The sequence below is a fragment of the Rhea pennata genome, chromosome 4 (genome assembly GCF_028389875.1).
Source record: "Rhea pennata isolate bPtePen1 chromosome 4, bPtePen1.pri, whole genome shotgun sequence".
Lineage (NCBI taxonomy): Eukaryota > Metazoa > Chordata > Aves > Rheiformes > Rheidae > Rhea > Rhea pennata.
Genome location: NC_084666.1, coordinates 47267078 through 47288336, shown reverse-complemented (window position 1 = coordinate 47288336; position 21259 = coordinate 47267078). Strand labels below are relative to the sequence as shown.

The 21259-nt window shown below is 44.4% G+C and overlaps 1 long non-coding RNA gene across 2 annotated transcripts in view; it reads left to right on the top strand.

Annotated features, from left to right (window-relative positions):
- Positions 1 to 21259, top strand: part of LOC134139456 (uncharacterized) — a 54627-nt gene that overhangs the window by 16271 nt on the left and 17097 nt on the right. For both annotated transcript variants that reach the window (XR_009958166.1, XR_009958165.1), the window contains exon 2: positions 20201 to 20375. This is a non-coding gene — a long non-coding RNA (uncharacterized LOC134139456). The remainder of the gene's footprint in view (positions 1 to 20200; positions 20376 to 21259) is intronic.

Genomic DNA, 21259 nt, shown 5'->3' with positions numbered 1-21259 from the left:
CGTTCTTCTCTCAGGCTACAGTAGCTCAGCTCCTCTAGCCTTCTCCCATAAGATCTCGGACTGCCACGGCGGCCTTCCTCTGCCCTGTTCCACTGTGTGGATCTCCTTCCTGAATGCTGGAGACCTAGCGTGCACGGTTTTTGGAAGAAAGCCCTTGTACACTGGCACTAATACTTCACTGTCTGCTGAAAATACCTTGATTGATGCTTCCTAATGTTACATTTCTCTTTCGTAGCTGAATTACACAGACCGTACATTCTCCATCTTAGTAGTTTTTTATTTATGAGCTCTCTGCTTTATTGCAGAAGATTTTGCTGTTACTCCCCAAGAGCAGAATCACAATTTTTTTGTTCTTACAGAACTCGTTGTCCCATTCCTATTGTTCTTGTCACCACAGAAATCCATTTCTTTTGGAATAGTTACTGCAATCTTCTCTGTTGGCAACAGCTCCCCACATCAGTGACTCTCATTATCCCACTTGTTTATACCAGAGTTATTAATGGAAATGCTAAACTAGATTTATCCTTGAGAAACTCCACTAGTCAAGTTTCCTGTAGTCTGACATTCTCTCCCTTAATACTTCTTGTTGAGGTATTTCCTTCACCCAGTTGCTTCCCCACCAGCGACTACTTTCTAAATTGACAAATGGTTTCCACTGGAAATGCTTTGCTGAAGTCCAGCTATATCAGATCGACTGGGTTTCCTTTGTCTTTGTCTAAAAAATTGATTATCTTACTGTGTCAGCCTAGAGAACCCTTTGAATTTCATCCCTCTCTGTCTTTATGTCCATGTTACTCATTGGCCTTTCATTCAAAATCTGTTCTGAAGCCTCCCATACTCCTGAGGTCAGACCTATGGGCTTGTGCTCATTTGTATCACTTTTCTAGTTTTCTTAAATACAGGCATTATATTTACTATTCTCCAATAAACAGATACCATTTCTAACTGGATACACTGTTATAAAAATTTGCCTCCAGATCCTAACAGTCTATTATTTTATGAGCTATCATTATTGTGGATCTGTGAGAATGAAAAGTATAGTTCTATTTATCTTTATTTTCTGGAAAATGTTCTAACTGTGGTGATATTGGAAAGAGAGCTAGGCTGTGTGTTGCACAGGTGGGAAATCCTAAGCTATTTTTCTGTTTAGCCTTTTAATGTATGCATTGGTTTTCATTTTAGTAGCTCTTTACAAAAACTGATCTTAGAATAAGAATGGAAACAAAATGAATGATATAGTTGTTTCCATTAAAAAAAAATGGCTGTTCTCATTATGCCTGGGAAAGGAAAATGACTTTGGTATCTCACTTCTCACCAGCTGAGTTGATAATAGAAACTAAAATAATTTTCATAAAGGGCTGCTTTCATTTTGATAGGGCTGTCTTGTCCTTGCATTTTAACTGTTCTTGAATAGTCATCAGATATCTTGGATGTAACGTGACATAGCAGTATATGTTGCAACCTCCTATTAACATGGTGGGTATGATGATAAGTTATGCTGGTTTAGTATTCGTTTACAAACTGTGGTCAGCAGACTGTAGTCCTCCCCTCCGCATCAGTCTAATTTAACGGCTTAAATGGGAAATAGGTTCTTTTTTAAAGTTTTTACTTGATGATAAACCTAATTGTAAAAAGGTGGAACGCTGTTGGTCTTCCAGACTGAGAGCTGGCTGGGAGAGTTGGATAAGGCCCGTTCTCTTCTTCAGAAGAAAGCCATAAGCTATGCAATGGACCCAAGTGGTAGAGGGGATTTCTGTTGTTTTTATTATAACATCAGTATCTCGGTGCCCCCCTGGTACTGGCTGAGGAGGTGTTACTCGGACGCAGAAGTGGAAAGGAGAATGAGTAATGTGGAGTCGTTGGTAGTCCATCCATTCCCTCCCTGGAGGTGGCACGTAATAAACTGACTCTGCTTCGGAGATCTGGAAACTAACTGCCAGATGGTCCAACTATGTTGGTTACATTTTCAGTGAGAAATTATGTTCTTCAGTTTCATTATATCTTCTATTTTCTGTTGTCATTTATTTTCAGTTTGTTGTATGTGTACTTTATGGATGATAAATATATGAGGTTTCTTAAAAATGCAATGTGATGAATTTCAGTTGAACTAAGCACGTGAATATAGTAAGCCAAATTTGATCCTGTTTTGGTTCATCTTCATGTGCAATGTATAAACCTCTCTGAGCCAAAGAATTTCCATGCCAAACAAAAATGTTCCAATGACCCATTTGATATTTTTTTTTTTTGGTGCTTTGGAAAATTAAAAACAACAACAACAACAAAAAACCCTAAGCACTGCTATCAGTGTGCAATTAACTGTTGAATGATAAAAATTTCTAAGAGAAAAGTATAGATTTTTAATAGAAACTCTGACAAAGATATGATTTATAATAACTCTTCAGCTTCTGTTCTGCATAGATGGCAGATAAAAAAAATAGTGGAAGAATGTTTCTTGGCTTTGTTGCTACTGTATGATGCAGAGCTCTTGCATACACTTAATACTTCTTTAAATAAAAGAGGCATTTTGATAAATGGTTGTCCCACTATTGCAATCACACATGGTATGGATAACTGTACTATCATTTCCCCATCAATTGCACAGGGTTTACGTTCGCATCAGATGCTAATGTAAATGTCTTTACGTTTTCTGTTTGCTTAGGTTTAAAATGATTTGAGTAATGGATTCTTTATTGAACTACGCCTTGTGGCTGTGCAACTGATTTAATCTGGTAAATTTTCGTCTGTTAGGTAAGAAGATTGTATAGTGTAGAAAGCTGTAATTTAATAAAATTTCTGAGACCTTGAAAAACTGTTCTGCCTTCCAGGGATTTCCAACTCAGTTTAAATATTTGCTTGACTTTACAGTTAAGTGTTGACAGGAATGTGTAGCTTCTCATCTAATGGGGTATTGCATTTGAGGAGGAAATGAATAATAAACCATGTAAAACATATTGAAAAAATCTTTTTGAAAGATTTTTTAAATCTTCTAGGGCAGCACCCAAATATTCATGCTTTTATGCCCCCTACATTCAAAGGAGACCAGCCATTACCAAGTTTCTTGGCTGGCTCCCATACTTCATTTATAGATATTCACAGGTTATGTGATAATAAGCAAAATGGAGATGGATTGCCTATAGACCATGAACACCTTTCTGTAGAACTTGAAACCACTGCAGAGTGCAAGGAAATGTTAGCACTAAGCATCCCAAAAATGTACTGTACTGTTGCACTCTGGCAAGTACCTAACAGCCCAAGATAACCTTCATATACTGATATTAGACCTCTCTTGCTTCTCTTAGTGCTAAAGAGCTGTCAGTGAGTTGCAATTCCTTTAAGTACAGTAAGACATTGTAACAAAAAGAAATCTGGTAAGTAACACTGAACATAGCCGGACTTACTGTTCCAGATCCCTCTTTCTCCTGAGGTGTTTTTTTCATCCTGGTAATTATTGGAGGGGAGTATTTTCTAAGCGATCTAAGAGACATAAGACCACAGATTTCATCCAGAATCAGTTTGGAAGTCTTCTGTCTGAAATTATTTCTGCTTTAAAAAAAAAAAAAAAAAAAAAAAATCAGGCACACTCTTTTGAAACTTGTCTGAATTGCTTCCATATTTAGTCTTTTATGGACAGTATTGTGAGCTGCCGCTTACCCCCTTGGTCATACACTGGCTTGCTGGCAACGAAACTTCTGCACTTCTGGCTTGTGACGCTTCATGAGCCTGAGTTCCCAGAGCTGCTGGGCTTGAAGCCTCTCTGGGTTGAGTCCCGAGATTCCATAGCTATGTCTAGCACGGCTGACTCATTTGAAAGGAAATCCTGAAATTCCTGTTCTGTAGGAAATGCAGATAATTTCAATTTTTATTCCTCCAGGGAACAGCAGTTCCTTAGCTGCGTTCCAAAGGTTATATTGTTCGTGGAGTAGAAACATGAGAACTGCTGCCTGGCTGTGCTCTGAAGATGACTTTGGGAAATCCCATGCTGAGTCTTTGGCTGCATTCAGAACAGATCACAGCAGATAACTGTTATTTGCCAAGTTTTCTGTGGCAAAGAAAGAAAATAATGTATTGATGAGTTAAATTTGAACTTTTGCTTCATTTTACCCTTTGTGATCATTATTATTGCCTATGCCACTAGAATGAGTCTCAGACTTTGGCCTACAGCTACAACTATTCTGTTCCATCTGTTGCAGAGATGCAGATTTAAACAGGCAGAAAAATACCGTACCATCTCAATCTGTACGTTACTATATAAGGCAAAATTTGCCACTTTTTGGTACAAGAAAATTTACTTCGGGGGGAAAAAAGGTTTTCTATATCTGCTCGTCTCAGGTGTCTTCACGGTTCCTCCTCATAATGTCTGTGTTCGGTGCTCGGGAAGAAACAACAGAGTGGCAGGAGCCGTAGTGCAGAGAAAGCTCTTGCGCCTGTTGGTGAATTGACTGTATCAAATAAACCCTCACTGATTTTACTAATACAGTGCTACAAATGATAAAACTGCCTGAAGCCTTTTTGCTCTGTTGAAGTAATGATTGCGTTGGTAGGAGCTTGCAGCAGTGGAGTAATACAGATAAAATGATAGGCAGATAAGGTAGTAGCTACTGTTCTGGGGACTAAGTGAAATAGCAAAAGATAGCAAGTGCTTTTGTGTTCTGCGTTTCCAATCTCCCAAGCACAGTCCTTCAAGTGTTGTGTGAATAAAATGTTAGCATCAGTTGCAAGGATGTTTTGAGTCATGCCCCAGCAATGTTTAAATTAAAAGCTGAAGCGACAAGTTCCACATCTTCTCACTTCTGTGTGGCCTTCCTTGCTTTGCTGTCCCTGCTAATCATTTCCCGAACTCCCCTGCCCTCCCTTTCTAAACAACCTGTCACACTTCCTTTGTTTGTCCTATCCCTTTCTGTGGAGGATATTGTATTCTCTTCCTATGGCTATTAAAATGATGCCCCCTAAATCGTCTTTACAACATTGTTCTGCCTGTTGGAAAGCAAAACGTTGGCTATAACAGTGGGTGTAATGTAGTTTGAAGTGGTAATTTAGTCAGAAGCAGTACGTAGGGAGACAAAGTAGCCAAGGACATAAGGTTTTCTGCCACCATTCGCTCAGGAAAGTAGAAGGCATAGGATATCTACTATGAGGAAAGAAGATAAATTGTTAGCTCCTATTTAAGCTCCTTGTGTTTGCAGCCCGTTGTGAAAAGTGCAAATCTCAAAGCTCCTCCGACTGTAGTTCCCAATGAGGCTCACATTTAATTATTTCTGTGTTTTCCAGCTTCTCTGACAACTCAGCCTCAGTCCCGCCTCCGCCTCATGCAGGTTTAAAATCCCATTCAATATGCAGAACAAGTACAAGCACGATTCTTTACTCCAGTTATCCTGAGTGAAGAAAAGAGGAAAACATAGGCACAACAGCGTGTTCACTGGGAGTTTTAACAAGACACATCATTTTCCTTTAAATTTATAGTGTTGCCCTAACTTTGAAATTCTTTACTCTGAGGTCTTTTCTGACTACCCCTGAGTCTTTTCCCTCCTCTCTTCCCTGCCTACGTTCCCTTCCCTCTGCAAACACTGCTGACTCTGCTCCCTCTTGTTCCTCCTTTGCCTACGCTCTCAAAGTATCAGAGCCCCACGGCTTCCTGAGGCAAGATACTGTCATGAATACTGTATACTGTACAAATGTGCACGGCTGCTGTGCAGAATTACAAAGTAAAGTGATTGTGTATATAGAGACTGTGGGGGAATGTCACAAAACAGAATTAAGAAAATGAGTGTTTCAAAAAGAGAGGAAACACTGAAAATAGTCATTTGTAAGTGACGGGTATGTCACTATGAATCATATGTCATTAGAATCATGTCATAAATCATGTCTAAAAGCTTGGGTGTATCCTAAAAATTGTGGAAAATAGGGACCTTTGAGGTCAGCTGTTTAACCCTTCACTCCAGTATATCTGTGCCTGAAACATTGCTACCAGATGTTTACCTAACCTTTTCAAAAAGATTTCTCTGGTGGAAAGTAAGCAATATTCATAAGCAATATATTTAATTTGTTGATTTGTTGGGAGTTTTCTTGTTCCCCCCTTGAATGTAGAGGACGTTTTTCTTCTTCCTCTTTGCAGCCACACTTTACATATGTGTTTATGTACATGTTAGCTTGCTTCTCCTCAGTCGTTGTCTTGTTCCTCACATGAAGCATCTCTAGTTCCTTCAGTGTTTGTCCAAAGGGCCTGCTTATACCGTGCTTATACCGCTGGACGTTGCTCCTTCTTGTCTTCTGTCCTCTGGATTCTCTCTAACTAGTGTGCAATTAGTGGATTCTTTGAAATGCAGAGTCCTAAACTGAACAAAGTACTTCAGAGGAGGCTTTGTTAGCAGAGTGGAAGGCTTCTTTGTGCATCTTACACTCCACTTTCATGCTTCTTTATTCCACTATAGTGCTTGTTTTTTTTTTTTCTTTTCCCAGCAGTGTGACAGAGTTGATTGATGTTTGATTTTTGAGCCATTATAACCCCCCCAGGTCCTTTCCTGTCGCCTAGCTAGTCATTTTGCATCCAGTATTTGTGCAGTTGATTGTTCTGACCTTCAGCTTGCTGACAAGACCTGAAGTGTAACACTTAGTGTTTGTCTTTACTGAAGCACATCCTATTTATTTCAGGGCACTTTTCCATTTTCTTAGGATTGTTTGGGATTCTAATCCTGTTCTCCAGCAGTGTTTGCCCTTTGCAACTTGAAGTTGTCTGCAAAAGTAGCAAGTGTATTGCATCATTCAAGTCATGGATAAAATTGTTGCAAACTCTGTGCCTTAAGAAGATAAAGAACTATACTGATGGCTGTCCTTACAATACAGTTTATCCACTAGTAGTATATCTGCTTTATGGTACCCTTATTCCCCTTGTTTCCTTTTGAAAATGTTGCGTGAGCTAGGTTAGGACCTCATTGGTAGGTTTTTTTTAATACTGTCTTAGGAGTTGAGACTGGTGCGATTTGCGCTGACTGCTACCAATCGCCTTGCTGTCTTCTCTGCGCCTGTAGATTAAGTCTTTGTTCTTGTGTCTTCCCAGCAATTACAGGTAGGTGGACTTGAACGATGCCTCTGTTCTCCTTTTTCTTCTCTCTTTATTTGCCTCTTTCCAGTCTTTTAGGATCTTTGTCCTCCACAAGTTCTTGAGGATTTTTCTCTCCACTGCTTGTAGTGTGCTGACCTTGCTTATACTTTTTATGTATGCTTGCTTGTAGTTATTTGATTATAAGGGTCAGATAATGTCGAGAAAATTACAGCTTTTCAAATAATAAGCTATTCTTAATTAGTATTACTGCACTCCTCTTATTTAACAAAGCTATTCTTTGGTAGTTTTTGAGACGAAGGCGACTGGTTTTTCCTCCTCTGTGTGAGACGTGGCTTTTCTGTTTTATTCCGGAGGCTTGGGGCCGAATTCTGACCTAGCCTCAGTGCCTTGGTATCTTTGGCTGTCAGGAGATGTGAACTCCAGTCTGAATACGCCACAAGCACTTAAACTGTCCTAAGGTAAATCATCCTGACTGTGCCCCAGGCCGCACTTTGGCAGGGAGACTGTCTTTGGTTTTTGCCCTTGAAGGAAAGCCAGCAGATTGCTGGCTAGTCTGGGGAATGAACTCACTGAGTTTACATGAAGTACTAGTTTGACTTGACTTTTCTCTCTTTTGAATGCAACGCTTCTTTAAAGTACTGTTACAGAATTGTCTGTCTTCCTTTCTTTTATTGTATGTTAAAGGGTGAAATCCTTGTGCCACAGAAATCAGTAGGTGCTTCAGTTAGGTCGGGAATTTCACCCTAGAATTTCATGTATGGATTCATATAGATATGTGAGCCTTGAGCCTTAAGTAATGTGTTTCATTTTACTTGGTTCACTTTCTCTCCCTAACCACTCTTCTAGAGACAAGGAGAGCTGTGCATGTAATTTTGATTTTGTACAGACAAGATCAATGTTATATGATTTTTTTTTTTTTTTTTTTTTTTTTTTTTTTTTTTTTTGCTATATAGAACAAGGCCAAGTTCTCTGGTATCTGTTTCATTACATATTAAACAAGACCGAACAAAGAATGGATTTGTGTTTCAGTGAACAGTCCCAGGAAGCCTGAGTTCAGTCGCTGACCCTGACACTGCCGTACCTTACCACACTTTCCCTGTTCCAGATGTAAAATGAGGGTAATGATGCCAGTCTTCCCTTAAAGCACTTGGAGATCTTTGTCTGGGAACTTTTGGCTGTATTCTTGAAGTGAGACTTCCTTGCTTTCCAGAAACCTTTTGCAGACATCCATTTTGAAAAAAAATAAAAAGCATTTAGTTTTTTGCATTTGCATTTAGAGACTTCAGTGTCACTAAACCTGTGAGTGCTCTTCCAAAAATGAGTCATGAGATGAGCTGTTGCTTTTGCAGCCCTTGGTCCTTCTGCTGAGCTAGAGAAGGTTGGTATTTTGCTTCCCAGTAGGAACATCCACAAGCATTGATATTTCCAGTGAACGAGTGTGCAACATAACATGTCTTACACTTAGAAAGTGAAGCTTGTGTTGGCCTTTCCTAATAGAGCTCTTGTTCTGGAATCCCTGAACAGCTAAGTGCAATTTAGAATATATTTAAATTAACAAAGGGATTAAAGGATGTTGGTACTTACAATACCAGAGAGCTGTTCTTAGTGACATAAAATACTGGTTCAGAAAGGATTTCTTTACAGTGTGACAGGTTTGACTACACAATTAGATAAGAAACAAAGAGAAATGAAATCAAGTTTGTCTGAAGATCAAAAATTCAGTGTATTTGTAGGAGAGGAAGATAAAGAAGCTGAGAAACCTTATTATGTATCATAGTGAAGATTCACTAATTATCAGGAGGGCTTTTTTTAGAACAATTGAGCATTTTAAATTAGATTTCAGGGAAGTAGCTGTTAGATAATGTTTAGCACTGAAACATGGTGAGGTTTCTGTGCGATTCTCTTGGCATGGAGTCAAGTAGGGATAAAGTACTTATGTTTCCATGTTTCTTAAAATGACTTTTTCAACATGCTGAATGATTCCGGGGTCTCAGGGGAACAGTCTAGCCCAGACTGACAGTTAAGTCATATCACTGGCTGCCGTCTCAACGGAAATAGGAATAAGCAGACAACCTCCATTAGAGGCCACCGTTGAGATTACAACACTACCGCAGCAGAAAGTGCTGTTTGCCTTCCAAAGAGTAATTGCACGTAGCTAGGACATGTCCCACTTCGCTGCATGGTAGAAATTGCCAATATTTGTTTGGGGAGAAGGAAACAGGATTGCTTGCTACAAGTGGGAAGAGCTGTAGACCAATATTACTGTCTCTTGGTATATTCTCTGTGAGTTATTTCATTGCTGAGGACTAAATCTTTAAAAGCACGTGTGCTTCTATTCTCAATAGTTTAGAGCTTAACATGTTTTCCAAGTTTTGAGTCTAAAACATTATTCTGATATTTTGTCTGATGCACTTCTAAAACCAAAGTTTTTCAGACTTCAGCTGCTTACTTTGGGAAATAATTTTACTGCCCATTAAATTTTGCTGTAAAACAGCTTTATCCTGATGGTCCGAATTTCATCTTAATGCTCAGATCTTTTCTACGTTTTAAACCACAAAACTCTTGACTTCACACCCTTGAAGTAGTGGTGGCTTTCACGTAAGCCCGCTTCATCTTAGATCCCTTGGAGTCTTTGGGTGTTTGCCCAGTGGCTTCTCACATTAAGATGCTTGGCACCAGGTGCGCAGTCCTAAGACAGTCATGCTGCAGTTGACTTCTGGCTTCTCCATGTACGTATGTGTACGTACTACTTCTGCTTACGCCTCTGCCTGTGCAGCCTCATCCCTCATTTGGCAATTTGTTGCCAAAGTAGTTGGCAAATTTGTGTTTCACAAATACTGGTAACAGCTCGTTTCTGAAATTTTCTTTGCCCTGCTTTGGTGCCAAAATGCAAGTTAGCCAACTTAAACTCTCAACTCACATGAGCACAGGCAAATGATTCAAACACATATTGGGCAGTAGAAAACTTTCAAGTTAGTGGCTGGGCATTCGAAGGTGACTGTTAGGAAGTGAGGGTAAGAGGGGGAAAACACCTGGGCAATCTCTACACCCGAGGAAGCCACCACAGCCCGTGACGGCTGTAGCGAGGCCGGGAGCCTGTGGCAGTTAGCATCTTTTAGCTGCTTCGTCCTGCTGGAATACTGGACCGCCAGCTCCAGGGCAGCAGAGCACAAAAGCTGATTTAAAGCCACAGTTGCGTTTCATGCCTTTGCGGCGCAGCCTGCGGTAGCAGCTGAGGACCCGCTCTGCTGCCTCGCTCGGCGCGTTGCCTTAGAAAGGCTGTCGGCCGTGGTTCACGCAGCCCTTCGGAAGAGTGGGAAGTGCTGCCAGCCGTATCTGCAGTTTATATTTACTTTGCTGTTTCTGCGCAAGACTGAATGATCCTGCAGAGTAGCAGAGAATAAAGAATTACGTCTTCTTCCTTATTTTTTTCCAGATACTTTTATGTTTTTGAAGATGTATCTTCTTTTTGTCTAGATTGTTGCCTTCATAGGTCCCCGTGTTGCATTTCTGTTTCCTTTTTTGGCATTCAGGGTTTCTTCTCGGTTTGCATTTTCTTAATCTATCCCTCATAGTAATTTCCAGCCTGATCATTAATGAGATGGTTAGTGAAAATTTGACCTATTTGATAAACATTTCAGTATTGGAATGGTTGTGCATCCGTTGGTCGCTGATAAGATATTTAATGTCCTGCTTAAATTATCTGGATTCACTTCTTCCTGCTGTTCTTCAGCTCAGCAAGACCTGGGCTAAAACTATGTTGTCTTTGCAGGTGTAAGCGCTTGGTTCAGCTGTACAGCCACTCACTGCTGCTTTTGCTAGCCTGGGGGGGGAGTACTTACAAGGAAGCACTTGTTGCACCTTGGATTTCTTTTGTACAGTGCCAGTTGAAAAGAAGACTTTGTGCTGTTTGCTTGGCAAGAGAAAGAAAGCAATTCCTTTTCAAACCATTGGAGAAAGTGTATTCTGCAAACCAAACTTACTTTTGCCTTGGCTTATTACTTTCCTTGATGACTTAGTGATTCAGGTTACGGAGCCAAGCAGGGCCAGGCGCAGCCTCGCGTCCGACTGTGCGTCTCCACGTTTTGTGGCTGCACGGCTTGCGCAGGACTCAGACGTGCTCTTCCATGTTGGGATCATGCACTGTGGCTGCAGGGTTTTTCTGCCCATTTCTTCTGAGCTCATGTTGAGCTAACAGGGGGCAGGGATAACGCGAGGCAAAAGCCGTGGGTTTCTGAGTGGCCGCCGTATGCCCCTTCGGCAGTGCCTGGGGCTTTGCTGCTGCAGCAGCCTCCCGTTTCCCGTGTGGCAGCGGGCAAATGAGTTGCAGCAGGCACAGAGAGGGGTTGGCAAGTTTGCTCTGCCGGTGTTTGGGTCCTCTTCTCTGCAGAGGTTGTGCTGGGGATGTGCAGGCCCATGTAGCCTGAGCTATGGATGGTCTCTCCAGCCATTACACTGCCTCTAGGAAGGCAGGAGGAGAGTTTCTTTCTTTACCCAGTAGAGCAGTGGATAGGTTAGTATTCATTTTTTGCTGCTGTCTATCCATAGACATCTAAGTGAAGGCAAAAATTCAAATCACTGCTTTAAGAAAAGCAGTTCAGCCTCGTCCGGCGTTAAGGCGATGCTTGGTGCGCTGGCCAGAGGATGCGGTTTGAGCTGCTGAGCCGACCTGACAGCGTCCTGTTGCCCAAAGGGACCCGACTGGGGCCCCTTAGGGGTCAAATGAGCGAGAGAGCGAGTAAAATGGGAAGTGTGGGAGCAGGAGAGTTTGGGGTGAGCAAAGCGCTCCCGCTTTATGGCGGCAGCACTGAGGTGTTAGCCTGACTCGGAGGAGCTCCATGGGGTGCTGCCGAAGCTGCCTCGGCGTTCGTGCCTCGGCGTTCGTGCCCCTTTCCTGACGCGCTGGCGGCTGTCCCGGTAAGTCACGCCTTACAGCCTTCGTGGCTCACTATATGGTTTGCAGATGGCCTATTGTTTGCCCCAAACGCTGAATTTTGTATTCAGATACTGTGATTCTTTATGCACTGCTTTAAGGCATGAATTTTCGGTCTGAGAAGTTATGGCTGTTTTCCGAATTTCTGTTGCTGAAGGTCAGCAATACAGGACTGTCCTCAGCAGAGGACAATGCTGTTCGTATCAGCAATTCAGCTTTTATGCAATAATAATTAAAAGAAAAAAAAATATTTATTTACTGGCAAATTAACCCATTTTTTAAATTGGTCTTCACAGGAAGATAAAATGAAGAGCAATGCAACATGAAAATTAAGTCATTAATGTACTCTTTGCTTCCAGCTTTCACTTAATTTGATTGTAAATTGTTTGCAGTAAAATTGCGAATTAGTAGCTTGCATAAAGCTCTATGAATTCCTCCAGTGTCAGCCGTAATTGGGGAGGAATCGGGTCTCCAGCCTTCCTGGCGAGGAACCGCGGCCGGCTGCGCTCCTCTCGGCCGGTTACCCGTTCGCCGGAGTTGCCGATGGCTCGGCGCGCAGCAGCCGCAGCGCCGGGAGCGCGCGGGGGGCCGGGGGGGCCGCGTGCCCCGGCAGGCCCCCGGCCGCGCGCCCGGCCGAGAATTCACCATCCCGGTCTGGCAGGCGGGGAGGCGAGGGCTGCGCTGAAGCAGGGTTTCTGCGTTTCGGGTGTTTCCAGAAGAACGGGTTGAAAATAATCACCTCTCCTGGCAGTGAAAAATACCTCACGGTCAGTCGTCTCTGTCCTCCTACCTGGGTACAGGGAAAGAATCCTAAAATGTATGTGCCGGGGTAAATTTTGCCCTAGCACGAGATAGTACTGCTGTAATTTCTTTACTTTTATAACCGATTTCTTCCTGCTTATCACAAAGCTAAAAGAGCGATACTTCCGCTCGCCGTTGCTTTTGCCAAAGCCAAAAGGGGTACCAGTTTTCACAGGCGATAGTGTTTGGCGACGGGCCCGGGAGCGAGAGCGCTCGTGTGACAGCCGCTCCGCTGGGCCCGCGGTGGCCGCGGCCGGCCCGGGCGGCGCGGTGGCTCCCGGCGCTCGGGCGCCTGCTCCTTCTCCCGCGGGCGCTTCTGCGGCGCAGGCAACTTCAGCTCCGGTTTGCGTGCGTAAATGAAGGGGTTTGGGTAATAATCAAGAGAGGATGATTTGCTTGGAGAGTCGGAGGTGCAAGGAGCTCTTCTCCCCCCGTCAGAGCGATTCTGCCTGCGTCGTGCTGTAGAATAAATCAGGCTGCAGACTGCCGCGGGGCTTTGCCAGGAGGGAGACGGGGGAGCGGGCGAGAAGAGGCCGACCCCAGGCAGGCGTCCGCTCCTCTGCGGCGCGCTGGAGGCGCCCGCCGGCGAGCGCCCGCTCCCTTCGCCGAGCGGTGTAACCCCCCTCGTCCTCCGCGCGCGGCGGCTCTTCGCTCCGCGGGGACTTGCCCTGCCTGTCCGAGGGGAAGCGCCGCCGTCCCTCGGGCCCGCGGGGCGCCCTGCCGCTCGCCGGTCAGGCTTGGCGGACTTCGGACCGCTGCGCAATCCTGGTTTGTTTTCCCTGACGCGGCAGCGGAAGTCGCTGCTCCGTTCCCTTTCTAAAACAGCCCCCGGTTTGCGTTTGCCGAAGCAGGAGGCAAGCACTCGGATAAAACGCGTGAAAAGAAAAGCGAATCGTGTTCGTCTTCCTCGCTGGGTAGATGGAGGCGCTGCCGTCTGCAACTCCTCGATGCGCAGAGCCGCCGCGCCGGGCGGGCGGGCGGGCGAGCGCCGCCGGCGAGCAGGGGGGCCCGGGCGCAGCTGCCAGCACTGCAGCAGGCTGAAATGGAAAGGGCAGAGAAGAGATGCAGGGATTTGGTTTCTGTGGTGTGTGTGTTCTTTTTTTCTTTTTTTTTTTTGGTTTGGATTCACTGTGTTTTTTATTTTGTTTGTTCGTTTTTACTGCTTTCTCTCCTGCTAGGAGAGAGATGTCGGATCTCCTCCGTGGCTCCGTCGCTTTGGCCAGTTGAATAATTGTTTATCTTTCTGAATTAAGTTACGTCGGTTTAACACTACCGCAGAAGCCAAACCTTACAGAAGTGCTGGATGTCCCTGGCCTTTCCGATCGGATACGCTATGTCGGCAGAGCAGCTAGGGCTCACCAGTGGCAGGGCAACAGACCCCGTTCGCAGTCGCATCCGGCGCTGGCTCTGGAGCTTTTATCGCTTCTGCTGTCACTGTGTATTAAGAATTAGTGAGCAACGTGTACTAGATTGTTTTAGACGTGTTTTACATATCATTCCTAACACGCGCTGACAGACCACACTGCCCCAGCTGTGTTGCCTTGGTAGTACCGGAAGGGAAATCGGCTGCTGTTGCAGACATTGGGCTGCAGGTTCATTTACAGCCTTAATTTCTTATTTATGCATAGCCGTATGAAATGGGCTCTGCTGAGATTACTTGACCTCTGTCCAGAGCTGGATCTTTCTAAAGACTTTTAACCAAAAATAGCTTTTGCATTTTGCTTAGATTTAGAAAAGCATCTGTTACCCATGAGGAGTATTTTCAAACTTGTTTGACTTTATACATCAGATTTCCTCAGGAGCAAGCTAGTGGATAATACGTGATATTTAAGAAAATACTGTCTTTCAGCAGAAAGCAGTAGAGAGAACGATTAATGCGTATGGAATTAAGTAAGGCATGTTGTTCAGCTCTTTGTGAAATTGGTGGCAAATGTTGGTCCGTGCTTAGAGGGCCAAATCCTATTGCTGTTGAACCATTTGAGTCATCTGTGGATAGAAGATGTTTAATGTTGAGGCAGACAAAAAAATGCATTTTTCTGAGTCCTCTGAATTTGCTTCACAGTTGGCTTATTTGTGTTCAGATTTGATGAACATTTTGGCTTATTTATGTTCGAATTTGAAGTTTAGCAGTTTTAAAGATCCGTATGTCTCAAATAAGTTGGACAAATAAGAACTGATATGAAACATTTTGTGTTTGTATCTCCGCTGTGGTGTGAAGAAGACTGCAGCTTGCCAACATGGACCTTGGGGTGAAGCAGGAAAGAGAGGCTGGCTATGACAGTTTTAAGCAGGGAATGGAGAAAGATAAGGGAGAGAAAAAAAATATGAAAAATAGGAGACATGAGTGGTAAAACTTGAAGAGAAAAACCTCGAGAACAGGACAAAGGAGGAAGTGAAACATGAGGAAACTGAAGTGTAAGTGTCAAAGAAAAGAGAAAATGAGGGAAGCAAATAGAGGAAAAGAGAAGGACTATGAAATCATCAAGCTTTTCTTTTCTTTTCTTTTTTCCTTCTTCCATAGGTAAAGCTAAAAGTATTCCAAGATGTGTGTGTGTGTGTATGAATAGAAAGGAACATACAGTTTGATACTATTTAAATGCAGCCTTCAAAAAAATCTTCAATTTTTCCACTCCAGTTGGAGCATCCGCGGGCTTGGTGGAGCCCTACCCCATCTAGCTGTACTAATGCAAGGCTGGATCAGTGCTGCGTTGCCGTCCGGGTGCGTTCCTCCACCTCACGGCTCTTCCGCCTTGGTTCGCCCTGTCCTGCCGTATGGCAGGAGGCGATAAACAGGGAGTCCACAGGAGCTGGCTCTGCCCACGGTGGCTGCCAGGGAACAGACAGATCCAGACGGACCTGTTATCTGGTCTTGAGATGTAGTATCAAATTGTGTGTGTTTATTGTGTTGTTTGGGGTAAAACAGGATATCTGAAGTGTGGTAGTAGTTAACAGAGAGGCAGAACGGTAAAGCCATAGCATCCAGCATGTGCCTAAGGCATGAGCTGAACAGACATTCAAACACCAACAGAAAAAATCAAGAAAACTTTACCAAGGAGGACAGTAGCCTGACATATTCCTATAAAACCTTTTTCTTTGGGAAACTGAGGGTGCTAGTTAATAAAAACCCTCCAATCTGAGATCACACGGCAGCGTTAAACACCTCTAAATGAACAGTTTTTACCTGTGTGCGTGCAATGGTGCAGGAGGAAAGCCAAAGCAAACAAGTAACCACAAGCAGTCCAAAAGCATGTTATTTGGAGTCCTTTCTAGTCTCCAGCTCTTGTTCTTCCTTTTTCCAAACCATGATGTGAAAATTTAGAACTCATGCTGAACCATGCTAGTGCATGTCTGAAAAGACAGTCTGAAAAGAGACGGGAGTTTAGTTACCCACATCTTCCGTATCCCAGGGTAAAGGAAACGTGCTGTACAATGCTATGTACTGCACAGCTGCAGTATTATTAGAAATTCATTTCAAACTGAGCTGCTCAGCAGTTGTTGTACTGCTTGGTTCCCCTCAGTGATGTTTACAGCCAGCTAATCTGAATTCTCTAATCCCTGGGAAATTTTCAGTCCTCCTGAAGGTGCGAGTATCTTCCCACACTGTTGGATTTGGATATTTAATCTAGAGAATGAACTTGAGTCAAAACACAGCTCTTTTGGCAATGGAAACTGCCTTTGAAGTTTTTGGATCTTCTACGTTCCGTGTTTCCTGTTCTAAATTAAGAGAACAAAGCGCTCTGAATAGTGCTTAGTAAGCACCCCGTGAAACGTGTATATCAAACACCACCTGGCTGGCTGACACGATGAGCCAGGCAGAACAAGAAGGTAGGTGGCATCCCATTCATCTGCTCATCAGCCAGCCCGCCTGGGGAAAGGAAAGTTCGTTCAAATTAATCCACCTCATAACAGAAACCAAAGCCGGCGCTGACATCCGTTAGTTGTGCTCCCAGCTACAGGCCAGCCGGGCTAAAGTCTTCGTGAAGAAGACACAAAACACTCAGTGTTTTGTGGATTGGGATGACAAAATACCCCATGTTAGCATTTCTAGGACTTGCACTGATGATGTCGTGGACACAGAAGTTGCACCTGCCTTTTCTGATATTCGTAGGTCATTTCTCATCCAGCTCACACGGACTTGTATTTATTCTCGTGGATTAGTAGCAGTGTTTGTTGCCTGTCCACAGACCATGCATGCTCTCAGCTTGCAGGCAGCAAGGTTCATGGTCCTTTGCCATGAAGCTTCCTAGGAGGTGCCTGTTTTGTGTACGTGGAGACACCCAACCTGGATAAGGTCTGTGGCATCACACCGTGGTGTCCAGATTGACAAGGGATTGAAATAATCTCAAAATTTATCTAATTGCACAGGGTGTAGAGTATTATTTTCAATTAGTTGAAGTGTTGGACATGAGGTGGAAATCATGTCAGCAGCGCCCCTGGCAGACATCTCATCGTCGGCTGAGTGATGTGCTCTCGTCTTCGTGGGCTCCACCAGAGCCCTTGGTGTTCGACTGAGGCAGCGCCGTGTCCGTGCAGAAAACGGGAGAAAGAACGATAGAGATGGCAGCAGCACCAAGGTGCAGAGGACAAACCCTGCTTTTCTTCAACTAAAAATTATTGATGCCACATGAGGTTAGACGAATCGGGCCGTGAGCAGGGACTGGATAGAAGAAGCTGAATCTGAGCAAAGCAGAGGGGGAGGACAGAGATGGAGAGCTGGAGGAGCTGGCTGGCTCCTTCGGCGAAGTCGGGGCACCCTCAGTTGTGCTGTGCAGTGCAGCTAATGCAAGCGCTGCCGGATCCCTCTGCAGCAGCACCTGTGATTACCGCTTTCCGTCATCGGTAGTTGGCGGAAAGTTGTCCTACGCGGATGATGCGCAGTCGGGACGTTACGGGACTCCCATGCCCTGTCCGGACGAGAGCGATGCAGCTTGTACTCGGGCACGAAGCCAGTGCTGCTTGGGACCGGCAGGCATGCGGAGCGCCGCAGATCTTCATCTCAGCGGTGGGACCCCGCGGCAGCATAACGCGCTCTTCTGGAAGCACCGCTGCAGCTCCCGGGCTGCTTGGCAGCCTGACCAGGAGCAGGAGCCCATCGTGGTGCCAGAATTGCTGGTGTTGCCTCGTTCGTCAGACTGTCGCAGAGGGGATCTGGAACATCTCTTAGGTTTAAACATCTGCTGTATTAACCTGCATTGATGACTGAGGAAATGTATCATTTAAATAGGTTTGACAAATTGAATATGCCATTTTTGGATGAAGTTTGAACACTCTAATGTGTATCAGTTACTATTTGATCATATAATTTATGTATAATAATTAACATCATAGATGATCATAAAAGCAATAAGCATCGTTATACAACATCTATCCTTGCAAAATATCAAAGCCAAGGATCAAGGTTACCGGTAAAATGGCAAATACAGTATGTAGGAGATGGAAAGAAATGCATTCCACCTTCCTTAAAGATTTAGTAGGCCGTACGTCAGGGTGTTATCCTCTAAGTGATTAACTGTTGGTCAGTCAGGGTAACTTGAGCATTTATTGGCAGTTTTTTCTATTGTTATGATCTGGCCTTTCTGCCTGCCTGATTAACAAGATCTTATGATTTGCTGTTCTGAACGGTTTAGGTGCTGACTTGCAGGTAGAAGGTGTTGGTCAGCCTGATAGTGAAATATAAATGTAAGTTTCTTTTAAAGTAGGTTCAATAAATGGATCAGGAGAACACCCTCACGAGCGTGGTGAAAGGGACTTGAAGGTATTGGAACTTGGCTCTGCGGCAGACACGCCGTAGTGGTGTCGGGTGGGCATCGTTCTTCTACGGGTGGCGTTTGGGGAGGGTGGGCTGGTTGCCGCAGACCAGGAGCGGTGGGGCTGCAGCAGAGGCGCTGGAGCAAGCTGTAGGCCCACACGGGCCGTTGGTGCTGCGCGGCACGAGCAGAGCCGGTGCGTGAAGGTGCCGGTGTTGGGGGCCTCGCGCCCACGTTACGGCACCCCCGGGGCGTCGGACTAGCTCTGGTTTGGGCCCGTACGTGGCGCGGGTGGTTGGGTGCGCAAGAGTGCCGTGCGGTTTGCGTGCTTTGAGGCTGCACCGTGTTTTGTTGGGAGAGCTGTTGCGAAAGCACGGGCCTGATCTGAACTACAGATTATGGTAGATGCAGCTGTTAAGGCGGGTTTTTAATTTCATGAACAAGTAAACGGATATGGGAAAACCTGGGAACAAGATCTTTGAGCAAGTGGCAATGCTAATTCTGTGACTTCTTATTGCTAGCTAAAATTGAGGCCTGCAGAAGAATACCTATTAAAATACCTTTGGTGGTGCTGACTTGGTATCAGATTCAGGAGAAAGCAAGGAAGACTTTCAGGGGCTTAAACAAAAGGAATCAAGGGAATTGGCATTAAAGCACGAGGATAGGACTCCAGACACGCTACCACAATGATCTCTCTACGATAGCTGCAGACAGCGTTTTGACACAGGCTGGGATGACTACGCCACTGCAGGTTCAACACTGCAAGTGTACAGCAGTTCTCATCTTGCACTATGATTCTTAAATGTGTGTGTGTGTATGTGAATATATATGTAACATGTATAAATATGTATAATATATATATATATTCCCTGAACAAAAAATCAAGGTTTATGAGCTGAAGAAGAGGCGGTTCCTAAGCGCGCTCAGATGCAGCATTGTAGGGTGCCGGACAAAAGCCTCTAGTAGGAGACTGAGAGGAACGAGATGAAGGCACCTGCCCGTGCTGTGAGGCCGTGAGCTCTGGCACGGGGAGCGTATCAGCGTGCGGAGGTGGAAAGGCTAAAGGAAAACCCTGCACGCCTGCCCTAACGGCGTCTCTCGGGTAGCGCGTTTACTCTGGGCGCGATCCGGAAACTCTGTCGTGTTAATAACGGCCAAAATTCTGCTATTGAGCTGCATCGTCCAGGCGTCACTAAAGCAGCGTGGACGCCTGCAGGCCCGAACAAACTTGTAGCGAAACAGAATTCTCTACAGCAGTAACACAATAAACTTCACCAAGGTGGGGTGGGGTGGGGGGTGGGGGTGGGGGTGGGGAGCCTTTTAAAAAGTAAATCTTAAGCATCTTGGTTTTTCTGTTTAATATTCGACCCTCTCTCACATCTTTTCTTTGCAGCTAATCTTGTCATTAATACAAGTTATTTTGTATTAATTTGACTGCAAGAGAGCATTGGAACTGCAGGATCAATTGAAAAACTTCTGAACTCTGGTTAAGCGCATTTAGATCCTGGTCATACTGGCTGGTTAATGTGTACGTAAACATGGCTTGAGCTGGTCTGGCTTTGTTAGTCTTCCTCTTCTGTCATTTCATTTTTTTGCCCTGATCTATATTCCTGCCCTCTGGCTTCATGTTACTCAGAAATGTCTTGTTCTCCTTCACAGTTAGGCCGACGCCTTTTGCTCTTTTTACCAAATCCTAAGCTGAGGATCAGATCCCGCGTTACGTGTTCCTGCCTGCGTCCGTTCCCGAGGGCCCGTGGCGCAGGGCCGGCCGGCAGCAGCAGCCCCTGGCGCAGGGCCTCGCGCTGAGCCCTGACAGGCCGCGGCCGCGACACGGGTAAGTTCGACAAAATCTTAAGTCACCCTTGAGACGTGAGTGGGCACAACCTCCTCGCTTGTTTTTGCATAAACACTGAGCTGATCGGAATGCTGGATGTCGATGCTTACTGTTTTTTCTTTCTTTTTTCTCCCCCCTTTCTCTTCTCCCCTTGAACACCAACTAAATGATCAGATTTTTACAGTGCCTAAATGCTTGGTCAGTTTGTGTGGGTTTTTGATTTCTAGAGGCCAGAGAGCGCTGCGCTCCTTTTGTTTATTTGTTGTGCATAATGAAGGGATAGGAACTACATTTTAATAGAATATAGGCACAGATTCTGAGTCTATTAATATATTTTTCTTTTCTACCCAAACGTGTTCTCCCTCCCTCCCTCTCTCTCTTTTTTTTTTTTTTTTTTTTTTTTAATGACAGGTAGTTTTCTCTTCAGAAAGCTGTCACAAATAAATTGTATGCCCTGATCGAAAGACATACACAGAAGAAAACGATGATTTTGGTCAAGGAGATTACAGAGAGGATCTGACATTCAGCTGCTAAGTTTCTAAGCTGGCTGATAACTTACCTTTGTGTCAGTGCACTGAGGAAACTATTTTATGGACCAGTCTGGAGTTTTTGTGGGATTTTTTTTTTTCTTAGAGGCTTTATTTCAAGCTCTTCTAAGATCCTAACATTGATTTTAGTTGCAACAGAGATTTATTCTCTGCTGTGAAACTACAAATTGATTGAAAGGAATAAATAATAAACGTCAGATTTTCAGTTTGAGATGCAGAAGCAAAATGCTTTTGGAAGAAGTTTTATGCACTTCAGAAGCTTCTTCCAGCTAACCCCCCTCCAGAGTCAAATCCTAACATGTGCCTAGTGACAGGAAGCTAATGGCTTTCCTGCAT